Below are 14,496 nucleotides of genomic sequence, written 5' to 3'. Positions count from 1 at the left end.
TCCCATCTTGGCTTGCTTTTACACATGATGTTTTTAGAGGAGAATCAGAAACAGAAGTTGAAATGTCCTGGCCTTCCAACAGCTGATCATTAGGGTTTCTCCACAACCAGCTCTAAAAAAGCATGTAGATGATCCTGCTGTTCCTCTGACCGTCATCCTCCTGCAATCCTCACGGCACCTCCTGGTCCGGCAGACACTTTCCATCGTTTTCATGGTTCCTGTTTCATCAGATTTACACTGGATCTTTTCCAGACACATGGTGCTTACAGCATCTGCTCCCTTTGGTTCTCCTCCTCTCTTTGGTCTGTGGAAAGTCTGTCTGCATTCATACTGAAGTGAACTCCACCAGAGTTCATTTAAGAAGGAGAGATCTTGAAAGTATGATTGAAAGATTCAATGGTGCAACAGGAAATGAGCATGAACAGTCAGAAGTCTTTGATGGTTTGGCTCTGGGCCAGAGACATCTTGTTTGTTTGTGATGACCTGGGACCATGTGAGGAGACCCCAGAGCCCAGGCGCTGACCGTGCCAAATCCAAGAGCCAGGAGGAGAACGGGGCGGAGCTGTGCTGGCAAAAGGTCTGGAATGCAGATAAACTAACTTCACTGAATAACTTTGATTGCGATTGGCTGTGAGGAAAGTGAGTACTTCAGCTATTGGCTCAGAGTAAGGACCAATTGACAAGTGATGTGTGGAGTGAAAAATCAGCAAACCCAGCAAACTTCAAGATGTAGAAGATCTTCCTTATTGAAATTGTGCCAAAACGTTATTGTTAGGCAATCAAATCAAACCAAGCTTTATCGTAATGGATAAAAGAAAACCTGTTGAACTTTAACAGTCACGTTGGTTGAAAGCTGACTTGTCTTTAATGTCTGTAAGAAGACAGACTAAATGACAAAAAGAATGTGTTTGGAGGGTCTGCATTGACCTGGAAACTCTTCTTCTCAGAAACAAAGTGAGGATCTTAAATGTTTTTGTCTTAGGAGGTGATGATCAGGATAGGTCTCCTGGACTTAGGGGCTTCAGTTTGTGAGACCTGGGGTCGTTTCTGAAAGAGTCTGTCCAGAATGTTCTGATCTGAAAAAATTGTATTTTTTGAATTTCCTTAGATTAATGGATATTGGTGATCAGACAGAAACAACATACACATGGAGGGTGACACAGCGCACAACACGCTTGATGCTGCCAAAAATAAACAGAGACCAATATTAACCAATATTTGAATTACCTCTGTGTGCGTGTGTGTGTGCGTATGGGTGTGTAGCTGTGTGTGTAGGTGGGTGTAAACAAATGTCATACATGTTTTTTTTCTTCTTTCTATGTTTTTTGTTGCCAGGTTCTTTGATTTTTTGCCTTGTTTTTATTCATTGCTGATGAGCTAATGGATGAATGGGTGAGTGGATGGATGGATGAATGGATGGATGGATGAGTGGATGAATGGATGGATGGATGGGTGAGTGGATGTATGGATGAACGGATGAATGGGTGAGTGGATGAATGGGTGAGTGGATGGATGGATGAATGGATGGATGGGTGAGTGGATGAATGGGTGAGTGGATGGATGGATGGATGAGTGGATGAATGGATGGATGGATGGGTGAGTGGATGTATGGATGAACGGATGAATGGGTGAGTGGATGAATGGGTGAGTGGATGGATGGATGAATGGATGGATGGGTGAGTGGATGAATGGGTGAGTGGATGGATGGATGAATGGATGGATGGGTGAGTGGATGAATGGGTGAGTGGATGGATGGATGGATGGATGGATGGATGGATGGATGGATGGATGGATGAGTGGATGAATGGATGGATGGATGGGTGGATGAATGGGTGAGTGGATGGATGGATGGATGGGTGGATGAATGGATGGATGGATGGGTGAGTGGATGGATGAATAGATGGCTGGATGGATGGGTGGATGAATGGGTGAGCGGGTCTCCCTTGGGGGGTCCTGGCTCGTACCTTGGGTTGGGGCGGGGGGATTCCCAGAACTCCTTGATGGTGACAAGGTGCTCGTCTGGGGCTCTGGGCGCCATTCTCAGGTGGGGCCCGTCGTTTGGGCCCTCCTGGCGCTGCTGGGGGGCTACTCTTCCTATTGGGGTGGGGCAGCGCTCTCTTTCCCCCCATGCCTCCCTGCTCTCTGGCTCTGGGGGCCCCGCGGTGGTCCTGCTGGCCCTGGCCTGGGTGGCGGATGTGATCGCCCGGGGGGCGGTTGTTCTCTGCCTGCTGCTGTGTGGCATTGGGGGGCTTCTGGCTGCCACGGCTGCTGCGGCGGGGGTCTTGGTGTGGGGTTGGCTGGTCACTCTCCCTCCCTCTTTTCACATTCCACCATCCATTTTAGAAGAACATAAACACTCACCCGAGCACAGGTGTTAGCTCACCTTTGCACTAATAGTTTGCCTGATTGAATTAAATATTTCACACTAGTTGGTTTGAAGGCATAAGTATGCATGTGTGAACACTATGTGTATTATGTACATGTTGACTTGTGGACATTTTTGCAGCCAACAGGTGTGTTTATAACATTTGAGTGTGTGTGTGGACAGGCCCCGCCCCTTTGAGATTTGTATTGCATCTGAACCTTACCGTAATGATAAACACTCAGCAACCTGGAGGTTTAATACGTCTCTGTTAAAAGACCAGGAATTTATTGAATTCTTTAAAAAAGAGTGGGCAACCTTCTTAGAATTCAACAATACTTCTGAAATATCACCAAATGTTCTTTGGGAAACAGCAAAAGCAGTCATGAGAGGGAAAATCATTTCTTATTCAACGCATAAAAAACGCAAAGAGAAAGCAGATTTATTAGAACTAGAAAATAAAATCAAAACCCTGGAGACTGCTTATGCTGCTTCTGCACAGGAACACATACTGGGCGACCTGAAAAATATAAAGCTGCAGTTAAATGACATCATCAATAAACAAACACAATTCCAGATACAAAGGCTTCGACTGGAAAGATATGAAAACTCAAATCTGGCAAATTTCTAGCTAATCAACTTAAAATTAATAAAGAAAAATCAACAATCACTTCTATTATGGACCAAACAGGGAATGTCACCCATGACCCGGTAAAAATTAACAATGCGTTTAAAGACTTTTATCAAAACTTATACACTCCACAGATCAATCCATCAGAACAAAGCATCAACTCATTTCTCAACAATATAAACCTGCCCAAGTTAAACGAAGATCAAATCACAAATTTAGACTCTCCGCTCTCGTTGTCTGAGCTTCATGAAGCTCTGTTACTTATGCCCAATGGTAAAGCACCAGGGCCTGACGGCTTTCCTGCTGAGTTTTATAAAGAATTCTGGGAACAACTGGCACCAACGTTTTATAAAACGGTAAAATTTATCAATGAAAGCCAATCTCTACCACCTAACATGAACTCTGCCAACATTATCCTTCTTCTAAAACCAGACAAAGACCCCACTAGTCCTTCAAGCTATCGCCCCATTTCTTTAATTACTGCAGATGTAAAAATTATCTGCAAAGCACTAGCACAGAGAATAGAAAAAGTCACTCCTCACATAATTCACTTCGACCAACCTGGATTCATCAAAGGCAGACACTCGGATGACAATGTCCGTAGACTAGTTAATATAATAGACTTTGCCACCATTAAAAACCAGGAAATGACGGTACTATCGCTGGATGCTGAAAAAGCCTTTGACAGAGTAAATTGGAAGTTCCTTATTGCTGCCCTCCATAAGTTTGGGTTTGGAGAATCATTCATCAATTGGATCAAAATATTATATCACAACCCCAATGCATCAGTTAGAACTAATAAACAGACTTCAAACAGGTTTTTTCTTGGAAGAGGAACCAGACAGGGCTGCCCACTCTCTCCTTCTCTTTTTGCTATATTCATTGAGCCTTTAGCTGCAGCAATAAGACAGAATGAGAGCATTATAGGAATAAAAACCAAACACAGCCATCATAAAATTAGTCTCTATGCAGATGACATATTACTGTTTTAAAGTAATTTACATTCTGTAAATGAAACGGCAACAATCATTAATGAATTCTCCTCTATATCAGACTATTCCATTAATTGGAATAAGTCTGTTTTATGACCACTCAACAGGAATATGGAACAAAGACTCACAATTCCAGTTAAAACAGGAAATATCAAATATCTGGGTATCTACTTTTCCCCCAAACTATCAGAACTGGTGCAGCTAAACCACACCCCATTACTGAAAAGCATACAGGATGATCTAACACGCTGGACCAACCTGCCTCTTTCCCTTATGGGCAAGGTAGCCACGGTTAAAATGAAAATCTTACCCAAAGTTAATTATCTCTTCTCAATGATTCCCACACAACCGCCATTAAAATGGTTCAAAACATTAGACTCATCCATATCAAGCTTTTTATGGAACAATAAACCTGCAAGAATTAGTCTAAAAACTTTAAAATCTGCAAAAAGCTGTGGAGGATTAGAATTACCTAACTTCCACAAATACTTTCTTGCAAATAGATTACAATATATCTAAAAATGGTTAAAAAATAATCCAGAAACCAACTCATGGTTAGACTTGGAACAGGCGCTATGTGGAAAGATCTACCTGTTACAGCTACCATTTATTAGCCAAACAGTTAAAAAAACAGGATTGTTTCAAAAGTATTAATATAAATGCCACTTTAACAGCCTGGTGGGAATTTCTCAAAATATCAAAATCATCAATTCAACCGTGCAAAATGACACCCATCTGGAACAACCCGGACATCCTTATTAACAAAAAAATTATTCACTTCCCAGCTTGGCAAGCAGGGGGCATAAAACAACTAGAGCACATAATTATTGATAGAAGATTCATAACTCCCCAGGAACTTCAAGACAAACATGGAATAAATAACTTCTTGGAATATCAGCAACTTAAATCAAGTATTACTAAAAAGTTTAAATACAGAGACAACGATTTAAAGCTACCAGATGTAGTTACCACTCTGATCAATTTCTCAATGAATAAAACTCTCTCCAAAATATACAAACTTTTATGTAATTTAGATAACAATATTGCCCTTCCAACAAAAAAATGGGATTTAGATTTGAGCATCAGCACAGATGAAAGTTTTTGGTCAGAACTTTGTCTAAACACCTTTAAAATGACAAAAAGTCCAAATCTGCAGCTAATCCATCTCAAAACTCTTCACAGAATTTACTACACTGGACAGAGGATGTTCAAGATGGGTCTCAGTAACTCAGACATTTGCGAGCACTGTGATAATAATCTACCCGACAGCTACATGCACGCACTGTGGTTCTGCACGCCTGTCCAGGCTCTCTGGCAGCAGGTATGTGCCGATTTATCAGTCTGGCTTAAGGTTTCAATCACAGCTTCACCATCACTTTGTGTGCTTGGTGACACGAGTGCCATCGATGTAGAAGGATGATTAGGCTCTATCATTTCCATAACTCTTTGCATTGCTAAAAAAACTATTTTAATGAATTGGAAAAGCAAGAAAAATATAAATATAAGTCAACACAGAAATCTGCTGCTTGATCATATCAGCTTGGAAAAAATGTCAGCCCAAAGTTCAAGTAACTTTGAAAGAATTCGGTCTCTCTGGTTTCCCATAGCTAACTCCATGACTTAGGGGGTGGGGGGCTTGGTCGTCGCTGCTCCTTGCCCTTCTGCCGTGGGCCGGGGTGGGGGTCGGGGCCTCCGGTGCCTGGCGGGGGGTGGTGGGGGCTCCGTTGGTCGGGGGGTCGGGTCCGGCGCCTGGGTGGGGCGGGCTGGGGCGCTGCATGGTCCTCTGGGCTTGGGTGTGGGGGTGCGTGGTGGGGGGGTGGGGTGGTGGTCCTGCTTGGCTTGTGGGGGTGGTCCCTTTGCCCGTGCTGGGGGGGGTTGGCGGGGGGCCCTGCTCAGGGGGGGGCCCAGCGGCGCTGGATGGGCTGCCCATCTGCACCTGGGGCTGGGATCGGCCCTTCCCTGGCTCTGGGGCGGGACGGGATAGCCCTCTTGGGGCCCCCGGTCGCTCTGGGTGTCATCCGCTTCGGCTGCGGGGTCTGGGGTGGGGTGGGGTGGGGGGTCTTGTCGGCCCTGTCCTGTGGGGGGGCATTCTGGGGGAGGGGGGGGGGGCACTATTGGTACGGAGCAGGGGGGGTTGACGGGTCGGGGTCTCCGCTGAGGCCATCGGCGGTTTCCCCGGCCGCTTGGCTGCCTCGGTCCCGTCGAGGCCTGACCAGAGCTCTTCTAGGGCCGGCGTTTGGGGGTGGGGGCCTGGGCTTGCTCCGGGGGGGGCGACGCTTTCTGGCTCCTCTCTCTCTGTGTGGGGTGGGTGGTGCTGGGCCTGGGGTGTCGGCGCCTCCGGGGGTGGGGCCCCTGGGCTGGGTGGGCCTGGCCCCCTTGCTGGGGGGGGGGGGGGGGGGGGACAGCTGTTTGACCACCGGGGGACAGTCTACCAGCTGTCCCCAACTTACCCCCTTCCTCATATAACCTCATATTAGGGTGAGGGGGTGGGGGGCTCAGCCTGGGATGAGCCTTGGGGGGGGGTTACTAGGCAGTGCCCCCCCTCCTATGGTTGCCGTATGGAGTGGGCCCCCCCTCTTTTGGTTTTATTTGCACCTTAGACATGTAGGGCCCTTGGTAGGGGGGGGGTGCTTGGACATCACTGCAAGCAAGCAGCAGATGTCCTCCTAGCACCCTACCCGCCAATTTTAACCGCACCTTAGACATTTAGGGCCCCTTGGTGGGGAGGGTGAGGGGACGTCACTGTGAGTAATCAGGAGACGTCCCCTTAGTGCCCTGCTCGCCAATTTTAACTGCACCCCCCTCAGTACACACACCCCTCCCCCCTCAATATATACATCCCAACATAAACACACACACATGCACACACACCCTCTCAAACACACATACACGCACACACATTTTGCTAGGAAGGTGGGACCTAGGACCATCTGTCCCCTACCTCTTCCCTGGTGGGGGGTACGGGCCCCTTTGTGACGGCGGCCGTGTCCCCGGGGTGCCGGCTTCCTGGGCCCGGCAGTGCTCTCTCCGCGCGGTGGGGGGGTTCACATTACATCTGAGCCGGGGGTGTTCGTGTCCCTGGGGGGTGGGTTCTGGTCCTTGCTCCTGAGCGCTGGGCCCCGCCAAATTTCCAACTGTGGCCGAGCCTGGTCGGGCCATATTTACAACACCCCTTGTGGGCCCTCTTTTTTCCCCGGGGTTCCCCCTCCTGGGCGAGGGCGGCAGGCCCCTGCCTTGCTCCTCCCTGGACCAACCGTGGGCCGGGCGGATGGCTGCCTGGAGTGCGGAGCGGGTCTTCCTTGGGGGATCCTGGTTCGTACCTGGGGTTGGGGCGGGGGGATGCCTGGAACTCCTGGGTGGTGGTGGGGTGCTCGTCTGGGGCTGTGGGCGTTCTTCTCCGGTGGGGCCCTGCGTTGGACTCTCCCGGCGCGGCGGGGGGGGATGCTCTCCTGGTTGGGCTGGGGCGGCGCTCTCTTTCCCTCCGTGCCTCCCTGCTCTCTGGCTCTGGGGGCCTTGCGGCGGTCCTGCTGGCCCTGGCCTGGGTGGCGGGCTTGGTCGTCCGGGCGGCGGTTGTTCCCTGCCGGTTCCCGTGTGGCGTTGGGGGGATTCCGGCTGCCGCTGCTGCTGCGGTGGGGGTCTTGGGGTGGGGATGGCTGGGCACTCTCCCTCCTTCTTTTAACGTTCCACCATCCATTTTAGGAGAACATAAACACTCACCTGAGCACAGGTGTTAGCTCACCTTTGCACTAACAGTTTGCATGATTGAATGAATGAAATATTTCCCACTAGTTGGTTTTAAGGCATAAGTATGCGTGTGAACACTATCTGTTTTGTGTACATGTCGACAGGTGGACATTTTTGCAGCTAGCAGGTGTGTTTATAACATTTGAGTGTGTGTGTGGATAGGCCCCGCCCTTTTTGTACTACATTTGAACCTTACCATAATAATTAACAACCAGTAAACTTGTTGCTTTATGCTGCTTCATGGTCTTACCCCCCTTCCCCTCCTATTATCACCCTCCTACCCCCCTCTCTCTAACGTCCCTCTCTCTTCTTCCCCTCTTTCCTTTTCCGTCCGGTCCAACACCAAAGATTTTCAAACATGATTGAAATTAATAAAGTTTGGCCTCAATTACAAAAGGGGTTTATTCAGACATACCTTTGGTTTGTCTGAAGATTAATAACCCCTGTTTTTAAAGTAAAATATGTCCAACACAAGAGGCCTTCAGCTCTCATCTGTCTGCCCAGCTGTTGGACAGTACAAGTTAAAAAAATAAAAAATAAAAAAATAAAATAAAATAAAATAAAATAAACACCCAGCAGCTTGTTGCTCTATGCCGCTTCTTGGTTTTAACCCCCCCCCCCCCATCCTATGATAACGCTCCTATCCCCCCCTCTCTAACATCCCTCTCTCTTCTTCCCTCCTTTCCTTTTCCGTCCAGTCCAACACAAAAGTTTTTAAAAAATGATTAGAATGAATAAAGTTTGGCCTCGATTCCAAGAGGGGTTTATTCAGACATACCTCTGGTTTGTCTGAAGATTTATAACCCCTGTTGTTAAAGTAAAATATGTCCAACACAAGAAGCCTTCAGCTCTCATCTGTCTGCCCAGCTGTTGGACAGGACAAGTTAAAAAAAAAAAGAAGCCTCTTCGGTCCATACCTGAACTGTTTTGGTGGTTGGTTTGGTCCTGCAGATCAGAAGTCTGTATGCCGGGGTTAGCTCCACAGAGATGTGATCCGACATGCCCAGGTGAGGAGCTGCTGCAGCCTTGTATGCACCTGGGATGTTGCAGTAGACTTGATCCAGTGTGTTGTTGTTTCTGGCTTGAGGCGGGATAGAAACAGTTATGATCAGGATAGAGCAGAACTCCCTCGCCGTTCGAAATGGCCTGCAATTCACCGTCAAGTATTCCAGGTCGGGTGTGCAGCGCGTTCCGATGATGTGTGTGGCTGCACACCAGGAGTTGTGGATGTAAAGCGCCTGTCCGCCTTTGCCCTTACCGGAGTCTGCAGTCCGATCTACACGTAACAAAGAGCGGCCTGCTAGCTCCACCGCGGCGTTAGGTAGAGCTGTGACGGTGTGGGATTTTTTTTATCACCGCGGTGATGAACCAGCAGGGGGCGCAGTGTCGCGGTTAACCGCATAGCCCCGCCCCCGCCCCGCCCTCGCCCCGGCTCCGTCCCCCGCCAAACCAAATCTCCCGGCGGCCTTCGCGTCCCAAAAAAAATACAATTATAACGCAGTATTGTTTATTTACAAATAACAGTAACAACTAACTACTACCTAAGTAATTAACTAACTATATAGGTGTTGTAGATTGACTGTGACTTTGTCTTCCCCCTGAAGAAAAGTGACTGATTCCTTATTAAACCGCTCTGTAGTAGAGCTGTGACGCTGTGGGATTTTTTTTTCACCACCGCTGTGATGAAGCAGCAAGAGTCATGGTGTCTGTCGGGACTCTTGGTGCCCCCCCGCCCCCAACACAAAATCCTCCGGCGGGCGGCCACGTCGCGCACTCAAGAAAGCACGCAGCTTGTAATGGAAATGAATACAATGGAAATTAATAATAAGAACGCAGTATATTTATTATCAAACATACAAATAACAGTAACAACAACTAAATAAATAACTTATTAACTAAATATACAGGTAAACATTTGCAACCTTTGAGAACAAAAAAATAGAACAAAAAAATGACCAGGTGCTGCTGCTTTTATTTGCCAGTCTTCATGTTTCGTGACAGGAACACCAACATGTTAACCTTGTCAGGCTTAAGAGAAGACCTTAACGGGGTAACGATGTTGCCAGCCGCACTAAACACACGCTCCGATGGCGTGCTTGTTGCACACACAGTCAAGTATTTCCTTGCAACTTTTGATAGCAGAGGGAATCGAGCCTGATTATCCAGGCAAGCGGATCAGAGTGCAGATCCAGGGCCTCCTCCTGCAAATACCTCGTTACTTCAGTGTCTGCACAGATTCTTATTGGAACCGGATTGGAGGATTGTGCTCTTCTCTTTCCAAGCAGGTCCGCAAGTTTCTTTTTTTTCGGAGGAGAAGATGACGCGCTTTCTCCTTTTCCCTCTCCAGCCGCAGCAGCACTCATTGCAGCCTCTCCACCCCCGATATGACGCCGCTCCTCGGGCATTGCCAGCATCTCCTCCAGGAGCGCATCTTTAGTGTCATGCTGTGAGTTGGTGTCAGCCTTGTGCCTTGGGTCAATAAATGACGCCTTTGCCAACAGTTGCTGTGATCCAGGTGCACTATATTTGTCTTTCAAGACTTCAATCATTTTCTGTTTGATGTTGCGCGTCAACTCCGTGTCTTCATTGGTTGGCAGCAAAATATCCTCAGTTAATAATTGCAGGACTGGTAACACAGAGGACGCTGTAACGGTCTTCTCGGAAGACAGCGCATCTGTAAAATCTGCGACCTTTTTCAGCGCAGCATTGATGGATTCCAGCACTTCGATGTCCTGCCACGTCGGAATCAAGTGTTGGCTGCGCCGGTCATCCATCAAAACCCGCCTAATGGCTGGGATTTGCTCCAGAATGCGCGCAACCATTTTCTGTTTTGTGCCCCACCTTGTAGGACAATCCTGTGAAAACATTAAAACAGTTGTAATCCCCGATAAATGATTAGGGTAAGTTTTTTTGTCCTGTGCAATAAAATATATTCTTTTATACACCGTGAACATGCCGCTGTCTCCAGTCCTCATAAACATATTAACAATAATAAGAAATAGCATTTCTTTATAGATTACTTTTCGATATATTTTTGAGTTTAAAATGAATTATACAGCAGGTTTTATCACCGTTTGCAACCCTTTATTATGTCAATTGTTCAAAGTTTCAACACGTTGCGTTTGGACGAGTGCGTTTATTTTTACAATCATGGAGTGTGTTACCTGAAAAAAAAAAACTTCTAAGAAAGTAGATTCAAAGTTTAGCGCACAACTCACCAGAACTAAGCCGTGTTGGGGCAGGTTGTGCTCCACTTGCTCTTTCTGGAGCTTTTTCTTCTTCTGCCAGCTCTGGGAGAAAGCCGTCACCAAATTTCTGCAGACACCCATCGCTCGGGCAGTGCGGTCCTTTTCTGTCTTCATCGAATTGGTGACGGCTAAATGTAGATTATGGCCAAAGCAATTTAGCCATGTCCAGCCAAGCTTCCGGACCGCAGCCACAATATTTGCTCCATTGTCCGTTGTAATGCAGATCAGTTTCCTCTCATCCAGGGACCACTCTTCGAAGGAGGATCTGAGGGCTTCCGCCAGGTTGTCAGCCGTGTGGCTTTCTGGCGTGAACACAGTCTCCAGGCACTTTGATTTTAGTTCCCAGTTTGCGCTCAGATAATGTATGGTCAGGCTCATGTATGGCATGTTGTTTACGCTTGACCACATATCAGCTGTCACTGAGAAATAATCGACGTATTTTAACTCCTGTATTACGCCGTCCTTGACTGACAGATACTTTTCAGGGATCGCTGTTTGAGAAAAGTACTTTCGGTCAGGAAGTACATATTGCTTGTCAAATTCATGTAACATGGCTTTGAACGCTGGCTTCTCAACGGTACGAAATGGCACCATTTCCTCAACCAAGTAACGAGTGACGCTGTCTGTCAGTGCTCGCCACCGATTACTGCCACTTTGGTACTTCGCTCCTCTTGCAAAGGCCTCGGAGACTCCCAATTGTCGCTGCTGGCCTGAGGTAGATGGTCTGCTGCTGGTTCTCCCAAGTCCGGCAAACGCCACAGGATGGTTGATTCGCAGATGGGATCTTAAATTGGTCGTATTTCCTCTGGAGACGGAAACTTCTGTACGACATATACGACATATTGCCTTGTCCAAATTCACCGGCTGTCCCTTGTCATCTGCCTCAAAGCCAAAGTGTGCCCAAATATCCGACACAGTATTGGATTTAGAGACTAAATTCGTTGCCATTATTATTCTCGAGCGCACGAGCGTTATATGGCGTATACCAAATGAAGCTACCGGTAGGCATACTTGCTATCAAAATCTAACTAAGTCCAACTGTTTCAGTTACGCTATTTTTTACGCCTGTGTTTGTGCATTTAATTTATAATTATATGTAAACATTACAAATACTAAAACATGGCAAGCAGTTAATTAAAATCTGACACTCATTAAAAAAGCCCCCCATGATATGTATAATGGGCTGTCCCTAACCTTGCGCTGGAGGACGCAGGCTTTTTCCACAGACAGGACAAGAGGACTCGTATATAAAAAGTAAATTAAAGTAAAAATCAACAAAGACCAATGTGGTTAATGTTTTTATTATATTTCAAATCATGCACCATATGCAGAACTAAAAAAAAATAAAAAGTGCGGTGACGTGCGGTGATGAGTCATCACATCACCACGGTGATGCGGTGATGCGGTTATCGTCACAGCCCTAGCGTTAGGTATGTTTTCGTCCAACCAGGTTTATGTTATAATAGTGACACAGCTGTCCATCCTCCGCGAGACAATCCGTAAATAAAATTTGTCTAGTTTATCGGCGAGTGATCTTACGTTAGCGAGAAAGAGACTGGGGAGAGCTGGTCGATGCGGGTTAGCAGGTAGCCTAGCGCGTGCTCCGCTTCTCTTCCCTCGCTTTTGTTTACAGCATCTCCTTTGTCTCCTTGGCCGCAGGGGGGGTATGGCGAAGGCATAGGTATGAAGGCAAAGGTATGAAGTCCGGCTTAGGGGAAGCCTTAAATTGCCAGTTCCTACCGATTTGAAGTAATTCCGTACCGCTGTACCGAATAAACGCTTCCAGTGTCTGTAGCATCAACAAAAATACGAGAAAAAACAAACAAAAGCAGAGAGCGCTGAGCCGCTGCGTTTACACGCGCCGCCATCTTGCCATCAATAAAAAGTGTTTGTGTCTGCTGTAAACCGACGGTCCTTTGGAGTGCACGACTTCAGAAACACAATGTAGGTTTGTTTGTTGCTGCTGCAGAAATCATTAAAGTGTGAACGCTCACTGAAGCACAGAGGTGACCCGAACTCCCACTCCTGTTTCCCAGAATTCTCTACATTCAGCAGAAGTTTGTGCCTCTACAGTTAAACCCGGAAACATTTGGACAAGCACACGTTTTGTGATTTTAGCTGTTTATGAACACATGTTCAGAATGCAATTATGGGATTAAACTGTGGTGTAATGGTTAGCACTCTCACCTCACAGTGAGATTCATCTGGTTCAAATTTCGTTGTCTAACACAAGACAGAGCACTTATAAACTTAACAGCATTAAAGGGCTTCTTGCTCAGTTTACAGGTTTGGGGGGGGCTGAAGAAAAGGACAAATACCACACATCTGTTTCTCACCTGCTTTACTCTAACTTAAACTTACGTGTTGTTTGCTGCCAGCTGTCAAACACCTGTAAAAAATGTACATGAACCTTTTCGCCTTACTAGGTCAGCAGGATCCTAAAACTTTGGACGTGTCACCTTTTGCCCATTTTCACCTACAAGACAGCCTGTAGACAGAGCAGATGTAAGGGCAGTTGTAAGGGCAGATGTTAGGGCAGATTTTAGGGCAGATGTGACTCAGGCTTTTGCAGTTAGAAGGTCAGGAGTTGTGACGTTTGCATTTGGAAGTTGTGAACACACAACATGTGGTCAAAGGAGCTCTCAGTGAAGGTGAAACTGACCATCCTGAGGCTGAAAGAAAGAGGAAATCCATCAGAGACCGAGCAGAAATTTTAGGGATGGCCAAGCCAACATTGTAATGCATGCTGGGGAAAAAAAGTGCACTGGGAACTTCAGAACCCAAAAAGGCCTGAGCGTCCTGGAAGACCACAGTGATGGATGATCACAGAATCCTTTCCTTGGTGAATAAAAGTCTTTCACAACATCCACTTAAGCAAAGAACGCTCTTCATGTAGTAATAATAATAATAATAATGAATTTTATTTATATGACGCCTTTCTAGACACCCAAGGTCGCCTTACAGATGGAAAACAATAAAATACAATTAAAAGAAATACACATTAGTTAAAAACAAACAAAACAATGGAATCATAAAATTAATTTGGTGGGTATGCTTGTCTGAAGAGGTGGCTTTTCAGATTTTTAGCAAACTGCGGGAGTGAGTTCAAGTTCCCCAGACCTGAGGGAAGTGAGCTCCACAGAGCGGCTGAATGCTCTGCCCCCCATAGTGACCAGCCGAGCGGTGGGTGTAACAAGCTTGAGTGAGGAGGCTGACCTAAGGGAGCGGGAGGGAATGGCAACATGGATAAGGTCAGACAGATATGGGGGGGCGAGGTTATGGAGGGCTTTGAAGGTCAAGATAAGGATTTTATAATTAATCCAGAGAGGCACTGGTAGCCAGTGAAGCTTCTGTAGGACAGGTGTGATGTCCATAGTGGAGGGGGTTTGTGTTCTGATCCGGGCAGCAGAGTTTTGGAGCAGTTGTAGTTTGTGAATAGTTTTGTTTTGTAGGGGGGGGGGGGTCCAGATAAGAGGGAGTTTCAGTCGTCCAGACGGGAGGTGATGAGACTGTGGACTA

General features: G+C 46.9%; 1 protein-coding gene across 5 annotated transcripts in view; it reads left to right on the top strand.

Annotated features, from left to right (window-relative positions):
- Positions 1-14,496, top strand: part of dgkg (diacylglycerol kinase, gamma) — a 208,322-nt gene that overhangs the window by 174,328 nt on the left and 19,498 nt on the right. The gene's annotated exons all lie outside the window — the stretch shown is intronic.

This window comes from Oryzias latipes, chromosome 21 (genome assembly GCF_053564925.1).
Source record: "Oryzias latipes strain Hd-rR chromosome 21, Olatipes_Hd-rR_3.1".
NCBI classification, from domain to species: domain Eukaryota; kingdom Metazoa; phylum Chordata; class Actinopteri; order Beloniformes; family Adrianichthyidae; genus Oryzias; species Oryzias latipes.
Note: the sequence above shows the minus strand (reverse complement) of the source record. Positions and strands in the feature narration are given on the sequence as shown.